A 21,200-nucleotide genomic window follows, 5' to 3' on the forward strand; every position below is an offset into this window, starting at 1 on the left:
TTCTCGAATCTCGAGGACGAGATTTCTTTTAAGGGTGGTAGTATGTAACATCCCAAAAAAAAATCAAATTTTGGAATGTAAAAATAAATAAATTCAGTTGATTGAATTGTTTGTCTTTGTTGAAATTTCACAAGGAATTAAAATTTTGAGTTTTATTTAAAAGCTCTTTCCAAAAATAAGTTTTCACAAAGATTTATTTTCAAAGTATTTCTAAACCAAACCGATGTATATTTTATGGTTTTGAAATCATATAAGATTTTATTGTGAGACAAAAGGCCCAAACCTTATTTTGAAATATCAATACTCAAGTAGCCATATAAAATGTTATATGCATAATAGCATTTTTTGTAATTTAGTTTTTACCAAAATAAGTTCTATAAAAACATTTGAGTTATTGCGACTTCAATATCAAAATATATGTTTGAATTAAAACATGCGAAAGGTTCCAGGTTCAAAAAAAAAAAATTTAACGGTTTGATTTCATAAAATTTAAATTATGTTTCTAGTTTTACAAATAGACTTGTAGGACAAGGTATGCAAAGGGTCCAGTTTTAAAATGTTTCAAAAGCTTTTGTTCATAAACACTTGAATCCGATTTCAAATGCACAAAATCTATTCTTGTATTTTTGTTTGAGTAGCAAAATAGTCAGACAATGTCCTAAAACAGTATTTATGAACTTACAAATTTATTTATAATAATTTGGAGCGTAAATCAGAATCTAGATTTTAGAATAGAAAAAAAAAAAAGAATAGTGAAGCACCTTCGCGTGAAGCAACCAGGGAGCCAGCCCGCCAACCACCGCGCGCGACGCGCGCGTACGGCCGAGCTGTCCCAGTGCGTCCACGCGCATACCGAGCAAGCAACGCAGCAGCCCTGCAGATCTTCTTTTTTTCTCTTCTGACACGCGGGGCCCGCCGTATCATCCCTAACCTCCAGCCTGAAGTCCACGCGCGACACGGAAACGACTTGGAAACAAGTTCCACAAAAATCTCACCAAAACCGTCAAAAATTCCCACGGATTTCGTCGCCGCCGTCATTCGCCAATTCCAGCACATATCCGAGGCTAAAGACTCCGCTTCTATCTCCTACTTTTCTAATTATTTCGTCTGCTTCTTTTGACACTGTTTGGCCATCCTAAAACGCAGCGTAGTCGCCGCCATCAACGAACACCGAAGTTCACCGCCGGTCAACGCTTCCGTTCGTCCACAGCTACTACACGAGGAAGATGAAGACAGCACCAAGTATGTCACCGTGATCTCTGTGCCGCGATGCTTCTCGTCGTGCACCTCTCCTCTCCGAACACCGGCCCTTTCTCCGAACACCGGCAACCCGTCGCGCAAGTCGACCACCGAATCATCGTCACCAGCAACACACGATGAGCATTGGTAAATCCTTTCCCCAGCACCTAGGTAGGATGTAGCATGTGCGGTATCCCTGGACCAGCCTATGATTTTTAGACACGTATTTTCTTTTGTCACGCATGGACATAGATTGTTGTAGCTTTTTACTAGTTCACGCGCACGATCGATCTGTTCGTGTTATCGTGTATGTACTAGCTCACCTCTAACTCTAAAATTCTATATCAAATCATTCATAACTCGGTTTTAGATGATTTTTCTTGCATTGAGTTTATAACTAAATTCTCTACGAATTTCATGTAGAGAGTTTTTCCATCCGATAAATTTTTTCGGACAACTTTTCGTACAACATCAAAATTTAACCGCGACATGTTTAATCCTGTAATATTCATAACTAATGTTTGGAAACTCGGATTCTAACAAATAATATGTCGTTGAACTCACAAAAATGAGGAGAACACAGTGGTGCAATAAAATTTTACTTTTGAATTGTTTTTCGAATATTCAAATTTAAATATGTAATTTTGAGTATTTTCTGCATGGTTTAAATTCTACAAATTTAAATCAAATGATTCCTCTTGCAAATGGAACTTATTGATCTCCCCTGTCCATTAACATCAGTGCCTAAAATTTATAGAACTATTTGCAAGTATTCAAGTCTAAATATGAGAACTTGAGTAGTTTCGACATAACTTAAATTCTATAAATTATTTTAAATTGATTCCTTTTGCAAATGAATCACATTGGAACTATCCATCCAGTAGCTCACATGTTTAGTTTAGTTGATCATATTCACTTCCTATGATTTTAGATTTGAAGTAATATCCTTCTATGTGTCATACGACACAATCCATAAACCCTACTTGATCATATCTTTCTTTTGAATATGTGTTACTCATCAATATCCATCAGAACCATTATCATAATTAACTTTTGTAAACATTGAGGTTGAATATTAAACTCATAATTCCATTTTACCAAACAGAATCATATGATCATAACCATTTACCAAAATCATATATTTTCATCATGTCCAAGATCATATCTATCCCAATTATATTGCCTAGTTCACAATATTCAAATTGCACATGAATTATTTGAGTAAATTGTGACAAATCTTATTTATAGATTTTCCCTGTGCAAATGCTGTGGAGACACTCTACACATGTGTTGAAACCTTGACATCCTTTAGAATCCTTGATCCACATCTTGAATATCATTCATGTCTATCCAATCTTATGCCATTCGATCATATTTATTAAGCTTGGGATATTCAAATTACAAATGAGTCATTTGAGTAAGTAAATATACCATTAGTTCATACCCAAATCTTTGTGTGAAGTTGTGCTAACTTGATAAGTGTTTTCACACTATGTCATGTTGCATTTTGAATTGCACTTGCAATACTTGTGAGAGTTTTTATAACACCAGTATCATTATAATTATCTATCCTTGAGTAGCAAACAACCATTGACCATAGGTTCTTATCAATCATTTTTCTTCTAAGCTCTTGACTTAGACAACCACTTTCTTTCCAAGTATTTGACAATTCATTCAATATCTCAAATTCATATCTTGCAAGCCATACCTCTGCCATACCTTCAAAATTCTGAGTTAACCAAAAATTAAATGGAAACTAAAATACAATGCATAACAACTCTTTGTTTGTCTTGCTTGCTTTTGTTGTTGTTTGAATGTGTGTTTATGTTGTGTTACTTGTATGTTATAGTTGTACGGAGAGCTACGAGTTTTGATTGAGAGAAGTGCAGAATTCTTCAATTACCAAAAAAGGCAAGTGTCACACACCGTCTTGTCTTACTATTTTTCTATGCACCTTGTAGTTATTTTCAGTAGCTACTCATGTGTAGGATTGTTTTAAATATATATATTTCTATGCCAATAAATCTATCTAGGATAGCCATATGTTTCCATGACATGATTCTTGTCGCCATCGTATTGTAGAATGCTTAGCCCTGCTATTTTAGATGCGTGGATTGGGAATCATGATGTGATATGTGGTATTGTGAAAGTATGATTTTATGTAATAGAACAACCTAAGATAATGAATCATCTGGGTGGTAAGTGGTAATGCTTGGTTTATGTTGAGTGGTTACACCGGAGTCATGTCTATGGCGGTCGTGTGTATCGCACTTGTGGTTGGCCACCCAGAAACAAAGAGATTTGACAGGTTTCTATTTTAGTAGCTTCTAGTACAACCACATGCTATATGGGCTCTGGCTAGATTGAGTAGGTTGCGAGAACTCGACCCAATGTACAGAGGGTGGTAGGTGTTGGTAGGACGGAGCGCGTCCATTTTGGTTGAGGTATTGCTTCTGAAAGGTCTTGTCCTAGTCGACATCTGTCCATTTGAGCAAAATGCGCATCATGGAAGAAGAACAGACTAGGTCATGTGGGGAATGTGTACAGCCTCTCGAGAGTGTCAAACTAAGTACTTAGCCGTGTCCCCGGTTATGGACATTATGAGCAACTAGAGTCTGGAACTGTTTGGAGGATCTCATCATTCCAATTTCATAATAAAACTTGATGGGACAAGCAATGGGTTTAGGAGCATGCAAAGCTAGGTTGTCTTGTGTTTACATGGGCCTATGCTAGCATGTCCGTAGATGTTTAGGAGCATATGAAGCTAACCGTCTTGCGACGGCATGGGTTATGCTAATATGTTCCTAGACGATGTTTCTGAAAAGTAAAAATTGTTTATAAAAGATAGGGAAACTATTGCTTTTCGCAAAAGATGCTAAACTCCACCTGCCAAATGAGCACGTAGTTGATAGGCGCCATTTATATATCCACCAAAAGTGACATTTGCCAATACAATTCCAAATGTATTGACCCTGCGTGGCTGCAACGTTTTATGTTGCAGATATTCCGATGAACGAGTGAGGTTCGATGGTTAGGGTTACGAGTCTATACTCGACATGCTCGCCTGTGGCACATGAAGACGAAGGACTCCATGCTGTGATGTTTCGTGGTAAACTCTGATATAATGCTAGCTTCGGGCTACGCAAATTGTAATGTTTACTTTGTAATTACTGGATCATGCGATGTAATAAAGACCTTTGTTTCTTGGTATTACATCTTAAACTGTGTGTGCTAGCGATTGATCCAGGGACTAGCACTATTAAGCACAGAGATTCAACCCGTACCGGGTCGGATCGCTACATGACTCCTACTGGTTCGATAAACCTTGGTTTCTTACTGAGGGAAAACTTGCTGCTGTACACTTCCTCTTGGGGTTCCCAACGGACGAGTGCTTTACCATCACAAGGAAGCTACTACGCCTACGTCAACTGTACGCTAGCAGCATATTTTCTGGCGCCGTTGCCGGGAAGATCAAGACACGCTGCAAGGGGAGTCTCCACAATCCAATCTCTTTACTTTGTTTTTGTCTTGCTTTATTTTATTTACTACTTTGTTTGCTGCACTAAATCAAAACACAAAAAAAATAGTTGCTAGTTTTACTTTATTTACTATCTTGTTTGCTATATCAAAAACACAAAAAAATTAGTTACTTGCATCTGCTTTACTTATTTCATCATGTTTCTTTTTAATTTTACTGAAAAAGATATACCGGTAGGACAAGGGTCTATAATTGGGAGAGATAATATAGAAGAATTTTTCACCCATGTTAGTATGCATGAAGATCTTAAAGATATACCCCTTGCAAAAGCTGTCCCTACCTATGAAGATGCCTCTGTTTGTTTGGTACGCATGATGGAAGCTAGATTTATTAGTCTCAACCCCATGATACAACACATGTTTCTTACACTTTCTGATATGGAGAGGGGAGAGAAGAGAGATTTTGTTTTAAAAGTCCTAGTACGAGAATTTGAGGATGTAGCCAAAGAAGCTAGAAAAGTTTTTAGTAAGCATGATAGGCTTGGTATGATCACCGATTTTAAAAGAACACTTGAAAAGATGGATATGGATAGAATTAAGTACACTGATAATGTCAATGATGGTGGGGAGATTAAAGCACCAATACCATGTAAGCTCCTAGCGATGCATGAAGCTCTAGATGATAATTATGCTTGGCTCGTTCCTGAAAATTTGTTTGATGAGAGTAGAAAGCCCAAGACTAATGAAAAGGGAGCCGCTGAAACCTATGTATCCAAAATACTATGAATGGTTGAGAAAACTCCACACCCCGTTGTAGATGCTCCATCTTTCGATAATACTTGATACACACTTTCTGCGCCTAGCTGAAAGGCGTTAAAGAAAAGCGCTTATGGGAGACAACCCATGTTTTTTACTACAGTATTTTTGTTTTATATTTGAGTCTTGGAAGTTGTTTACTACTGTAGCAACCTCTCCTTATCTTAGTTTTATTGCATTGTTGTGCCAAGTAAAGTCTCTAATAGAAGGATGATACTAGATTTGGATTACTGCGCAGAAACAGTTTTCTTTGCTGTCACGAATCTGGGTAAAATTCTCTTTAGGTAACTCAGAAAATTATGCCAATTTACGTGCGTGATCCTCAGATATGTGCGCAACTTTCATTAGTTTTAAGCTTTCTCATCTGAGCAAGTCTGGTGCCTGTTTAAAATTCGTCTTTACGAACTGTTCTGTTTTGACAGATTCTGCCTTTTATTTTGCATTGCCTGTTTTGCTATGTTAGATGGATTTCTTTGTTCCATTGACTTTCAGTAGCTTTGTGCAATGTCCAGAAGTATAAAGAATGATTGTGTCACCTCTGAATATGTGAATTTTAATTATGCACTAATCCTCTAATGAGTTTGTTTTGAGTTTGGTGTGGAGGAAGTTTTCAAGGATCAAGAGAGGAGGATGATATACACTATGATCAAGGAGAGTGAAAGCTCTAAGCTTGGGGATGCCCCAGTGGTTCACCCCTGCATATATCAAGAAGACTCAAGCGTCTAAGCTTGGGGATGCCCAAGGCATCCCCTTCTTCATCGACAACATTATCAGGTTCCTCTAGTGAAACTATATTTTTATTCCATCACATCTTATGTACTTTGCTTGGAGCGTCGGTTTGTTTTTGTTTTTGTTTTGTTTGAATAAAGTTGGATCCTAGCATTCATTGTGTGGGAGAGAGACACGCTCCGCTGTTGCATATGGATAAATATGTCCTTAGGCTTTACTCATAGTATTCATGGCGAAAGTTTCTCTTCGTTAAATTGTTATACGGTTGGAATCGTAAAATGATATATGTGGTAATTGGTATAATATCTTGAATAATGTGATAATTGGCAATTGTTGTGCTCATGTTTAAGCTCTTGCATCATATACTTTGCACTTATTAATGAAGAAATACATAGAGCATGCTAAAATCTGATTTGCATGTTTGGTTTCTCTAAGGTCTAGATAATTTCTAGTATTGAGTTTGAACAACAAGGAAGACGGTATAGAGTCTTATAATGTTTACAATATGTCTTTTATGTGAGTTTTGCTGTACCGGTTCATCCTTGTGTTTGTTTCAAATAACCTTGCTAGCCTAAACCTTGTATCGAGAGGGAATACTTCTCATGCATCCAAAATCCTTGAGCCAACCACTATGCCATTTGTGTCCACCATACCTACCTACCACATGGTATTTCTCCGCCATTCCAAAGTAAATTGCTTGAGTGCTACCTTTAAAATTTCCATTCTTCATCTTTGCAATATATAGCTCATGGGACAAATAGCTTAAAAACTATTGTGGTATTGAATATGTACTTATGCACTTTATCTCTTATTAAGTTGCTTGTTGTGCGATAACCATGTTCCTGGGGACGCCATCAACTATTTCTTTGTTGAATATCATGTGAGTTGCTATGCATGTTCGTCTTGTCTGAAGTAAGGGCGATTTACCACTCATTTAATGGTTAGAGCATGCATATTGTTAGAGAAGAACATTGGGCCGCTAACTAAAGCCATGAATCATGGTGGAAGTTTCAGTTTTGGACATATATCCTCAATCTCATATGAGAACATTAATTGTTGCTACATGCTTATGCATAAAAGAGGAGTCCATTATCTGTTGTCTATGTTGTCCCGGTATGGATGTCTAAGTTGAGAATAACCAAAAGCGAGAAATCCAATGCGAGCCTTCTCCTTAGACCTTTGTACAGGCGGCATAGAGGTACCCATTTGTGACACTTGGTTAAAACATGTGTATTGCAATGATAATCCCGGTAATCCAAGCTAATTAGGACAAGGTGCGGGCACTATTAGTATACTATGCATGAGGCTTGCAACTTGTAAGATATAATTTACATAACTCATATGCCTTATTACTACCGTTGACAAAATTGTTTCTTGTTTTCAAAACCAAAGCTCTAGCACAAATATAGCAATCAATGCTTCCCTCTGTGAAGGGCCTTTCTTTTACTTTTATGTTGAGTCAGTTCACCTATTTCTCTCCACCTCAAGAAGCAAACACTTGTGTGAACTGTACATTGATTCCTACATACTTGCATATTGCACTTGTTATATTACTTTACATTGACAACTATCCATGAGATATACATGTTACAAGTTGAAAGCAACCGCTGAAACTTTATCTTCCTTTGTGTTGTTTCAATACCTTTACTTTGAATTATTGCTTTATGAGTTAACTCTTATGCAAGACTTATTGATGCTTGTCTTGAAGTACTATTCATGAAAAGTGTTTGCTTTATGATTCAATTGTTTACTCATGTCATTTACCATTGTTTCAAATCGCTGCATTCATTAGTATTGATCAAGATTATGTTGGTAGCATTGTCACTAAGAAATTATCTTTATTATCGTTTACCTACTCGGGACGAGTAGGAACTAAGCTTGGGGATGCTTGATACGTCTCAAACGTATCTATAATTTCTTATGTTCCATGCTACTTTTATGATGATACTCACATGTTTTATACACATTATATGTCATTATTATGCATTTTCCGGCACTAACCTATTAACGAGATGCCGAAGAGCCAGTTGCTGTTTTCTGCTATTTTTGGTTTCAGAAATCCTAGTAAGGAAATATTCTCGGAATTGGAAGAAATCAAAGCCCAGGGTCCTATTTTTGCACGAAGCTTCTAGAAGACCGAGGGGGAAAGGAAGTGGGGCCACGAGGCGCCGCCACAACAGGGCGGCGCGGCCCAGGTCTTGGCCGCGCCGACCTGGCGTGTGGGGCCCTCGTGTGCCCCCCCGCGTTGCCCTTCCGCCTACTTAAAGCCTCCGTCGCGAAACCCCCAGTACCGAGAGCCACGATACGGAAAACCTTACTGGGACGCCGCCGCCGCCAATCCCATCTCGGGGGATTCAGGAGATTGCCTCCGGCATCCTGCCGGAGAGGGGATTCATCTCCCGGAGGACTCTACACCGCCATGGTCGCCTCCGGATTGATGAGTGAGTAGTTCACCCCTGGACTATGGGTCCATAGCAGTAGCTAGATGGTTGTCTTCTCCTCATGTGCTTCATTGTCGGATCTTGTGAGCTGCCTATCATGATCAAGATCATCTATCTGTAATGCTATATGTTGTGTTTGTTGGGATCCGATGGATAGAGAATACTATGTTATGTTGATTATCAATCTATTACCTATGTGTTGTTTATGATCTTGCATGCTCTCCGTTGTTAGTAGAGGCTCTGGCAAAGTTTTTGCTAGTAACTCCAAGAGGGAGTATTTATGCTCGATAGTGGGTTCATGCCTCCATTAAATGCAGGACAAAGGATGAAAAGTTCTAAGGTTGTGGATGTGCTATTGCCACTAGGGATAAAACATTGATGCTATGTTCGAGGATATAGTTATTGATTACATTACACACCATACTTAATGCAATTGTCTGTTGCTTGCAACTTAATACCGGAAGGGGTTCGGATGATAACCTGAAAGTGGACTTTTTAGGCATAGATGCATGCTGGATAGCGGTCTATGTACTTTGTCGTAATGCCCAATTGAATCTCACAATATTCATCATATCATGTATGTGCATTGTCATGCCCTCTCTATTTGTCAATTGCCCAACTGTAATTTGTTCACCCAACATGCTATTTATCTTATGGGAGAGACACCTCTAGTGAACTGTGGACCACGGTCCATTCTTTTACATCGAATACAATCTACTGCAATACTTGTTTTACTGTTCTCTGCAAACAATCATCATCCACACTATACATCTAATCCTTTGTTACAGCAAGCCGGTGAGATTGACAACCTCACTGTTTCGTTGGGACGAAGTACTTTGGTTGTGTTGTGCAGGTTCCATGTTGGCGCCGGAATCCCTGGTGTTGCGCCGCACTACACTCCGTCACCAACAACCTTCAACGTGCTTCTTGACTCCTACTGGTTCGATAAACCTTGGTTTCTTACTGAGGGAAAACTTGCTGCTGTACACATCATACCTTCCTCTTGGGGTTCCCAACGGACGAGTGCTTTACCGTCACAAGGAAGCTACTACGCCTACGTCAACTGTACGCTAGCAATGTTACGTGAGACCTTGTATCCAAAAACCTGTATCCTGTTGAGATCAATAAAGAGAAAGATCTAGAGCAGAGTTCTTCCTTGTGTTCTTCTTCTTGTATCGCTACCTTTGGTTGTGTTCTTGAGGAAAGCATCCGGAAGTTCGTCCAATCTAATCGAAAACCCTCCCCCGAATCCTCTAGCGCACATTCGGCCCCAACTTAAGCCATCCTATGGCATCCGTTCGTTCACCACGACGACATCATGCATAATCGCTTGTTTAACCATTGCCCTTATCGGACAATGGTGCTATTTTTCAGCAACAGAGGACAAGGATCAGTCCACACCATCCAACTGCAACACTTTGCAGTGTTCAGGCAAGTTCATCGCTTGCTCATGTCATTTGAGTATTTTTACCAAATTACTTGCAAAGTACTGTACTTATCATTCCTGCATGAAAAGCAAAAGCACTACTTTCATAACTATGAATATGACTATGTGGTTGGCAATGGAACCATGGAATGTGCTGACATGGTGGAGGTTCCATTGCAATGGGTTTATATCCATCTAGGATTAAACAACAAATGTCGTCCAGTGATTCTTGTGCCGTAATACCCGTGTTAACCATAAGATCTGGAGTGGGACGGAATAGTCAAAAGTGTTTCCACCTCTCGTTCATCAACGGATGTGCTTACCGTAGCCGTTGTATCCTGCGAGAACAACCGGAGGGTGGGGATCTCATTCTAATTCCCCATGGTAATGCGGTCTATGATGGGTTGCAATGACCGGCGAAGGTATCAGGCCGTCGTGCCTGATAGTAGTCGAGGTCGGATGGTATCCTTGGATACGCTCGCCGGCGAGGACCCAAGGTCGGAATTGCAACAAAGGGTGGGTGTTCGAGGTAGCGGAGGAACATGATTGGCTAGACCTTATACCGGGCCTCACACCAAAGGAAGTGTGGACGGGAAAGCTGCCCGGTTGGCACCAAGGTTAAGATCTCTTATGGGTAAAGCAACACACCTCTGCAGAGTGTAATGAATCGTGACCTGTCACTCCCTGTTCCGGGATTTGGAACTGCGAACGCTGCCGGAAAGGAACTCCATGAAGTTCTAGTAAACCGGTGAAGGCTGACGGACATAGTTCTTCTGAATAAAAGCAACCTCTTGAAGAAATGATTATCAAAACCTGCATTGGTATTAGACTTTCTGGTCTGATATCGTAGCTAGTGCATTAAACACCTCTTTTCTATAATGAACTTGGTGATACGCTCGTACTCATACCACTCTTAAATCCCCTGCTTAGATTGTCTGAATCGTCTTGAGGAGGACAACGACGACCCCGAAGGAGCAGAACATATCTGCTATGAAGAACCAGACCTCTCCGGAGGTATAGAAGGAGTTGACTACCTCATCGTCTACGGAACTGGGGAGGGTTCCGGAGGATAACAAGCATAGACCTATCTAGTAGTAGTAGTATCCGAGCAGTGCGAACACTTAGCACTTAACTGCTCGGGGAGAATAAATGTATAACCTAGTAAGACTTCTATATTGTAAGTTAAGACGGGTTCACCTCGAACCCAGGAGTAGGCCTCTTAGGACTGATACGTCTCCGACGTATCGATAATTTCTTATGTTCCATGCCACATTATTGATGTTATCTACATGTTTTATGCACACTTTATGTCATATTCGTGCATTTTCTGGAACTAACCTATTAACAAGATGCCGAAGTGCCAGTTGCTGTTTTCTGCTGTTTTTGGTTTCAGAAATCCTAGTAACGAAATATTCTCGGAATTGGACGAAATCAACGCCCAGGGTCCTATTTTGCCACGAAGCTTCCAGAAGACCGAAGAGGAGACGAAGTGGGGCCACGAGGTGGCCACACCCTAGGGCGGCGCGGCCCCCCCCTTGGCCGCGCGGCCCTGTGGTGTGGGCCCCTCGTGCCGCCTCCTGACCTGCCCTTCCGCCTACTTAAAGCCTCCGTCGCGAAACCCCCAGTACCGAGAGCCACGATACGGAAAACCTTCCAGAGACGCCGCCGCCGCCAATCCCATCTCGGGGGATTCAGGAGATCGCCTCCGGCACCCTGCCGGAGAGGGGAATCATCTCCCGGAGGACTCTACGCCGCCATGGTCGCCTCCGGAGTGATGTGTGAGTAGTCTACCCCTGGACTATGGGTCCATAGCAGTAGCTAGATGGTTGTCTTCTCCCCATTGTGCTTCATTGTCGGATCTTGTGAGCTGCCTAACATGATCAAGATCATCTATCTGTAATTCTATATGTTGCGTTTGTTGGGATCCGATGAATAGAGAATACTTGTTATGTTGATTATCAAAGTTATGTCTATGTGTTGTTTATGATCTTGCATGCTCTCCGTTACTAGTAGATGCTCTGGCCAAGTAGATGCTTGTAACTCCAAGAGGGAGTATTTATGCTCGATAGTGGGTTCATGTCTCCGTGAATACGGGGGAGTGACAGAAACATCTAAGATTATGGATGTGTTGTTGCCACTAGGGATAAAACATTGGTGCTATGTTCAAGGATGTAGTCACTGATTACATTACGCGCAATACTTAATGCAATTGTCTGTTGTTAGCAACTTAATACTGGAGGGGGTTCGGATGATAACCTGAAGGTGGACTTTTTAGGCATAGATGCATGCTGGATAGCGGTCTATGTACTTTGTCGTAATGCCCAACTAAATCTCACTATACTCATCATAATATGTATGTGCATGGTCATGCCCTCTTTATTTGTCAATTGCCCAACTGTAATTTGTTCACCCAACATGCTGTTTATCTTATGGGAGAGACACCTCTAGTGAACTGTGGACCCCGGTCCAATTCTCTATACTGAAATACAATCTACTGCAATCTTGTTCTCTTGTTTTTCTGCAAACAATCATCATCCACACTATACATCTAATCCTTTGTTACAGCAAGCCGGTGAGATTGACAACCTCACTGTTTCGTTGGGGCAAAGTACTTTGGTTGTGTTGTGCAGGTTCCACGTTGGCGCCGGAATCTCTGGTGTTGCGCCGCACTACATCCCGCCGCCATCAACCTTCAACGTGCTTCTTGACTCCTACTGGTTCGATTAAACCTTGGTTTCTTACTGAGGGAAACTTGCCGCTGTGCGCATCACACCTTCCTCTTGGGGTTCCCAACGGACGTGTCAACCACACGCATCAAGCAAATTTCTGGCGCCGTTGCCGGGGAGATCAAGACACGCTGCAAGGGGAGTCTCCACATCCCAATCTCTTTACTTTGTTTTTGTCTTGCTTAGTTTTATTTACTACTTTGTTTGCTGCATGATACGTCCAATTTGCATCACTATTTTATATCATAATTTGCTGTTATTCATTGATATATTTCATATTGGGACACAATACTTATGTTATTTCATCTATTTTGCATGTTTCATCATTATTGGAGGATCAAGCACCGGAGCCAGGATTCTGCTGGAAAAAGCACCGTCAGAACGCAATATTTCGGAAGATCAACTGTGGAAGGAAATTATACCAAAAATCCTATTTTTCAAGATGACGAAGGAAGCCGAAGGAGGAGCCAGTGGGACCTGTGGTGGGCCCACAGCATAGGGCGGCGCGGCCCATGGCCTGGCCGCGCCACCATGTGGTGTAGGGGGCCCACAGCCCCTTTCGCCTCCTTTTCTTCGCGAAATCCTTCGTCCCGAAAACCTAAGCCATAGAGGGTACCTCGGGAAGAGTTACAGCCGCCTCTGCGGGGCGGAGAACACCAGAGAGCAAAGAGCTCTCCGGCGGGCAGGAATCCACCGGGGAAATTCCCTCCGGGAGGGGGAAATCGACGCCATCGTCACCGTCATCGAGCTGGACATCATCTCCATCACCATCATCATCATCTCCACCATCATCACCGCCGTCTCCACCGCTGGACACCGTCACCGCCGTAGCAATTTGGGTTTGATCTTGATTGTTTGATAAGGGAAACTCTCCCGGTATCGATCTCTACTTGTTGTTGATGCTATTGAGTGAAACCATTGAACCAAGTTTATGTTCAGATTGTTATTCATCATCATATCACCTCTGATCATGTTCCATATGATGTCTCGTGAGTAGTTCATTTAGTTCTTGAGGACATGGGTGAAGTCTAAATGTTAGTAGTGAACTATGGTTGAGTAATATTCAATGGTATGATATTTAAGTTGTGGTGTTATTCTTCTAGTGGTGTCATGTGAACGTCGACTACATGACACTTCACCATTTATGGGCCTAGGGGAATGCATCTTGTATTCGTTTGCCAATTGCGGGGTTGCCGGAGTGACAGAAACCTAAACCCCCGTTGGTATATCGATGCAGGAGGGATCGCAGGATCTCAGAGTTTAAGGCTGTGGTTAGATTTATCTTAATTACTTTCTTGTAGTTGCGGATGCTTGCAAGGGGTATAATCACAAGTATGTATTAGTCCTAGGAAGGGCGGTACATTAGCATAGGTTCACCCACACAACACTTATCATAACAATGAAGATTATTTAGCCGTATGTAGCGAAAGCACTAGACTAAAATCCCGTGTGTCCTCGAGAACGTTTGGTCATTATAAGTAAACAAACCGGCTTGTCCTTTGTGCTAAAAAGGATTGGGCCACTCGCTGCAATTGTTACTCTCGCACTTTACTTACTCGTACTTTATTCAACTGTTACATCTAAACCCCCTGAATACTTGTCTGTGAGCATTTACAGTGAATCCTTCATCGAAACTGCTTGTCAACACCTTCTGCTCCTCGTTGGGATCGACATTCTTACTTATCGAAAATACTACGATACACCCCCTATACTTGTGGGTCATCAAGACTATTTTCTGGCGCCGTTGCCGGGGAGTGAAGCGCTATTGGTAAGTGGAATTGGTAAGGAAAACCTTTACTTGTTTGTGCTGATTTTATTTCTGCTGCTATAAGTCATTATGGAGAGATCTTCTCTTCAATTTTTATTTGGGAAATCTACTACTACTGCAACGGTAGTGGATGAGGCGCTAGGTGAGGAAGTGATACCATATAAAATACCTATGAAAATTATTGAACGTGTTATGGATAACCGCTATGAAGGGGATGGAACTGTCCACCCTGGAGATCATTTATTGTTCTTGCATGAATTATGTGGTTTATTCAAGTGTGCAGGTATTGCTATGGATGAAGTGAGGAAGAAACTATTCTCTTTATCGCTGTCTGGTAAAGCGGCGCATTGGTATAAATTACTGGATAATGGGGATTCTCTTGAATGGAATGATATTGTGCCCCGGTTTTATTCTAAGTTCTATCCTCCAAGTGAAATTCACAAGGATCGGAATCGCATATATAATTTTTGGCCTCATGATGGAGAGAGTATTGCCCAAGCTTGGGGGAGATTGAAGTCTTTAATGCTCAAATGCCCCATTCATGAGCTTCCTGGTAATGTTATTATTGATAATTTCTATGCAAGACTTTCTTTTCAAGACAAGACCTTGCTGGATACTTCTTGTTACGGATCATTTACACGCAACAAAGAAGAGTTTAAAAGGGACCTTCTTGATCGGATCCAAGAAAATACTGAAGGTTGGGAGAACGACAAGGATAGAGAATCAGGTATAATTTATGATTATAAATGCGTTGAAGCTTTTATGGATACTGATAAATTTCGTAATATGAGTGCTACATATGGTCTTGATTCTCAAGTTGCTGCAAATCTTTATAAAGCTTTTGCCTCTTATTATGAATTGCCAAAGAAGAATTTTGATAAGTATCATGAACCTTATAAAGATAAAATTGATTCATCTATTAATAAATGCGTTGTAGTTGAAACTGCTGATCATGTTATTCCTGAAGCTTATATTGAAAAAACTCCTTTCCCTGCTAAAATGAAGGAGTACTCTGTTATAAATAGTGCGGTTCATAAAAGTGAAAAGAAACCTGTAGAACCTGAAGAACAAATAAAAGTTGAACCTGCTGTTGCAATAATTAAAGATCTTGTGACTAAAAATGTGGAGGATGGTCATATTATTTTCTGTGAAGATGCTTCTAATATTGTTTCACATCCTAATAAACCCAAACAAGCTAGTGTTCCTATGCTATCTGTTAGAATTGGTGATCATTGCTATTATGGATTATGTGATATTGGTGCAAGTGTTAGTGCTATTCCTTATGAGCTTTACACGGAGATTATGCACGAAATTGATTCTTGTGAGCTTGAAGATATTGATGTGGTTATTCAGCTGGCTAATAGAGAAACTATTTCTCCAATTGGTATTGTTCGAGATGTGGAAGTTTTATGCGGTAAGATTAAATATCCTGCTGACTTTTTGGTACTTGGTTCTGCTGCTAGTGATTATTGTCCTATTATTTTTGGTAGACCTTTTCTAAATACTTGTGGAGCTATTATAGATTGCAAGAAAGAGAAAATTTTGACTAAATTTGCTGGTGAATCTTATGAGTTTAACTTCTCTAAATTTACCAAAACTCCTTATAAAGCTGATTTGCCTAGTGATGATTTTAAAATGGAACAATGTGCATCTATTGTTCTTGTTCCTAACAATCCTTTGCAGCAACATTTGGAGGATAGCGAGAGTGAAGTTTTTAGGAAAGAAAGAGATGAGCTTGAGGAAATTTTTCTTCGCCAACCTATTCTCAAGCATGATTTACCGGTGGAAGATTTGGGTACAACACCGCCACCAAAGGAAGATCCTGTTTTTGATTTAAAGCCTTTGCCTGATAATCTTAAATATGCTCATATTGATGATAAGAAAATATATCTTGTTATTATTAGTTCTAAGCTTTCAGAGATTGAGGAAGAAAGGTTATTGGAAATATTGAAGAAGCACCGAGGAGCTATTGGCTACACTCTTGATGATTTGAAAGGGATTTCTCCTTCTATATTCCAACATGCTATTAATATGGAAGATGATGCAAAGCCTGTTGTTGAACATCAGCGTCGTCTAATTCCGAAGATGAAGGAAGTGGTAAGGAATGAGGTATTAAGACTTCTTGAAGCTGGTATTATATATCCTATTGCTGATAGTAGATGGGTTAGTCCTGTGCATTGCGTTCCCAAGAAAGGAGGAATGACTATTGTGCCTAATGATAATGATGAGCTCATCCCTCAAAGAGTAGTTGTAGGGTATAGAATGTGCATTGATTTTCGAAAAGTTAATAAAGTTACTAAGAAAGATCATTACCCTTTACCATTTATTGATCAAATGCTAGAAAGATTGTCTAAAAATACTCATTTTTGGTTTCTTGATGGTTATTCTGGGTTTTCACAAATTGCTGTTAAAGCTAAAGATCAAGAGAAAACCACTTTCACTTGTCCCTATGGAACTTATGCTTATAGACGCATGCCTTTTGGTTTATGTAATGCTCCTGCTACTTTTCAAAGATGCATGTCTGCTATTTTTCATGGTTTTTGTGAGAGTATTGTAGAGGTATTCATGGATGATTTTTCTGTCTATGGGAATTCTTTTGATAGTTGCTTGAGAAACCTTGATAAAGTTTTGCAGAGATGTGAAGAAACTAACCTTGTTCTTAATTGGGAGAAATGCCACTTTATGGTTAATGAAGGAATTGTATTGGGACATAAAATTTCTAAGAGAGGTATTGAAGTTGATAGAGCCAAAGTTGAAGCAATTGAGAAGATGCCCTATCCGAGGGATGTTAAAGGTATTCGTAGTGTTCTTGGTCATGCTGGGTTTTATAGGAGATTTATTAAAGATTTCTCCAAGATTTCAAAACCTCTTACTAATCTTCTTCAAAAAGATGTACCATTTGTTTTTGATGACGATTGTAAGGAAGCTTTTGAAACTCTAAAGAAAGCTTTAACAACTGCTCCTATAGTTGAACCTCCTGATTGGAATTTACCCTTTGAGATTATGTGTGATGCTAGTGATTTTGCTGTAGGCGCTGTTCTTGGACAGCGAGTAGATAAAAAACTGAATGTTATTCATTATGCTAGTAAAAATCTTGATGCTGCTCAAAGAAATTATGCTACAACTGAAAAAGAATTATTAGCTGTAGTCTTTGCTTGTGATAAATTTAGATCTTATATTGTCGATTCAAAGGTTACGATTCATACTGATCATGCTGCAATTAGATACCTTATGACAAAGAAAGATGCTAAGCCGAGGCTTATTAGATGGGTACTTCTTTTGCAAGAATTTGATTTACATATTGTAGATAGGAAAGGTGCTGATAATCCTGCCGATAATTTGTCTAGATTGGAAAATATTGCTTATGATCCTGTTCCTGTTAATGATAGTTTTCCAAATGAACAATTGGCTGTAATAAAGGTGAGCTCGCGAGACAGTCCTTGGTATGCTGATTATGCTAACTTTATTGTTTCCAAGTACTTGCCTCCAACCTTTTCAGCTCAGCAAAGGAGGAAATTCTTTTATGACTTGAGGCATTATTTCTGGGATGACCCACACTTATATAAAGAAGGAGTGGATGGTATTATGGGAAGATGTGTTCCCGAATATGAACAACAAGAGATATTGAGTAAATGTCATGGTAGTGCTTATGGAGGACATCACGCCGGAGAAAGAACCGCGCAAAAGGTTCTACAATCAGGTTTTTATTGGCCAACTCTCTTCAAGGATGCGAGAAAGTTTATTTTATCTTGTGATGAATGCCAAAGGGTTGGTAATATCTCCAGACGTAATGAAATGCCTATGAATTATACTCTTGTTATTGAACCGTTTGATTGTTGGGGATTTGACTTCATGGGACCTTTTCCGTCTTCAGAAGGTAACACTCACATACTTGTTGCTGTTGATTATGTTACTAAATGGGTGGAAGCCATACCTACAAAAAGTGCTGATGGTGAGACCTCTTTAAGAATGCTTTTAGATATTATTTTTCCTAGATTTGGAGTGCCTAGATATATTATGACTGATGGAGGTTCTCATTTTATTCATGGAGGTTTTAGAAAAACTCTTGCTAAGTATGGTATTAATCATAGAATTGCTTCCGCTTATCATCCTCAAACTAGTGGTCAAGTAGAATTATCAAATAGAGAGATTAAATCTATTTTGGGAAAGACCGTTAATAAAACTAGAAAGAATTGGGCTAGTAAATTGAAGGATGCACTATGGGCTTATAGAACTGCTTATAAAAATCCCATGGGAATGTCACCTTATAAAATGGTTTATGGGAAGGCTTGTCATTTACCTTTAGAACTAGAGCACAAAGCTTATTGGGCTGTTAGAGAATTAAATAAAGATCCTAAACTTGCCGGTGATAAGAGGTTGTTGCAATTAAGTTCTCTAGATGAATGGAGAAATGAAACTTATGAAAATGCTAAACTCTTTAAAGAGAAAGTTAAAAAATGGCATGATAGAAGGATTATCAAAAGAGAATTTAATATTGGGGATAAAGTCCTATTGTATCGGTCTCGCCTCAGATTCTTTGCAGGGAAATTACTCTCGAAATGGGAAGGACCATATGTTGTCGAGGAGGTGTATCGTTCAGGAGCAATCAAAATTAGCTCTCTCCAAGGCAATGCTACGCAGGTGGTGAATGGACAAAGACTCAAGCATTATATCTCAGGTGATTCCTATAATGTTGATGTTGATATTATTCAAGTGGAAACACCGGAGGCTTTCATCAAAGGGCAAATTGACAGTCCGCCAGAACTCGACTTTGAATAGGTAACGATCGGTAATGAAAAGTACGCAATTTACTTTCCGAACAATATTTTTGCTGTTTTTGGAAAATATGAAAAATTACGAGTTCGAAACGGAGTGGAAAGGACGCACGAGGGGGTGCCACCATAGGGCGGCGCGGCCTGGCCTGGGCCCGCGCCGACCTATGGTTTGGCCGCCTCGTCGCCCCTTTCCGACTCTGGTTCGATCTGGTACTTTCCTTTTGTCGTGAAAATTTTTGCTATATATAATCCCCCGGACCCCTGGAGGTCCGTATATCGTTTTCTCGACGTGTTTTGTTTTGAACTGTTTCTGCCAGGATCTGTTTTCGGTCTAGAAGCACCATGGCCTCCAACAACAAGGGCAAGGGGCTTTCGGAGGAAGAAGTGAAGAAGGTGCCATCAAGACAAGAGCAGCAAGCCGGTGGGAGCAAGCAAATCTTTGTGGGATCTGTTGACACTCGACGTTCTTTTTCTCATAACCTGCAGGGACCTTTACCACCCGCTCTTAGCCTCGACTCCTTCCCTATGTTGGAAGAAGTTCTACGGACTACCGATGAGTTTTGTGATCAATATCGGGCTCTAATAAGAGAAGTGGAGATACTCCAGGAGGAGAATTGCCGTCTCCGAAGAATGCTGGAATACCACTCGATTCGCATCACAAGGAGTTCTGTAAGAAGCGCGGGAGGAGTTCATCACCATCATCGCCAAAGGAGTAATTCACCATCGGAATTGGCATCCCCTTGGTTTGTTCCAAGCTTGGGGGAGTGCCGCGGTATCACATCATCACTACCTTTTACTTTTATTGTCAAGTAGTGTCATATCATGAGTAGGGAAGTTATCATATAAGATGGGTTGCAGTTGGAAGTATCTCTCCTTTAGTTGGTTGTCTATGTATCCCTTGGTGTGAGTTATCGTTATAGAATATTAATGAGAAGTCTTATCATTTACATATTGCACATCTTATTTTAGTTTGCAATCTCTATTATATGATTTACCTTGTCATTAGTATTGGTATCACTTTGGGAGCATTGAATAAATCTATTTGGTTTTGGCAAACTTAGCATTGGTCAATAGCAACAACACTTTGAGGTTTAAGTAGAAAAGAGAAATACATGTAGATGTTTCAATTTCTTTCTTTCTTGTTAGCTCATAGCTTATTATTCTGAAGTTAAAATTGTTTGTGCTTACAAGGAAGATGCATGATTGTTTCTATCACAAGTATATTTGTTTGTTTCCCTCGACTCTTATGCTTGCTAATTAGCCTTGCTAGCCAAAGACCTGTACTGAGAGGGAATACTTCTCGTGCATCCAAACCTTAGCCCAAACCTATGTCATTTGTGTCCACCATACCTACCTACTACATGGTATTTTCCGCCATTCCAAGTAAATACTTCATGTGCTACCTTTAAACAATTCAAAACTTAGTATCTCTTATTTGTGTCAATGTTTCATAGCTCATGAGGAAGTATGTGGTGTTTATCTTTCAATCTTGTTGGGCAACTTTCACCAATGGACTAGTGGCTTCATCCGCTTATCCAATAATTTTGCAAAAAGAGCTGGCAATGGGATTCCCAGTCCCAAATTAATTAAACTAAATAGACACTCCTCCATGGTATGTGATTGATGGACGGCACCCGAAGGATTCGGTTAGCCATGGCTTGTGTAAGCAAAGGTTGGGGGGAGTGTCATCATCATAATAAAACTAAAATAAAAAGGCGCTCCTTCACGGTATGAGATTGTTGGCAGGCACCCGAGGATTCGGTTAGCCATGGTTTGTGAAAGAAAGGTTGGAAGGAGTGCCAC

At 40.1% G+C, this 21,200-nt stretch overlaps 1 long non-coding RNA gene across 1 annotated transcript; it reads left to right on the top strand.

Annotated features, from left to right (window-relative positions):
- The first annotated feature begins 1,045 nt into the window (after window positions 1-1,045).
- Window positions 1,046-4,539, top strand: LOC139832136 (uncharacterized). Its single transcript, XR_011746764.1, has 3 exons — window positions 1,046-1,386; window positions 3,089-3,150; window positions 4,241-4,539. It is a non-coding gene; the product is annotated as an uncharacterized lncRNA (long non-coding RNA).
- Window positions 4,540-21,200: the final 16,661 nt, after the last annotated feature.

The sequence above is a fragment of the Lolium perenne genome, chromosome 6, assembly GCF_019359855.2.
Source record: "Lolium perenne isolate Kyuss_39 chromosome 6, Kyuss_2.0, whole genome shotgun sequence".
NCBI lineage: Eukaryota > Viridiplantae > Streptophyta > Magnoliopsida > Poales > Poaceae > Lolium > Lolium perenne.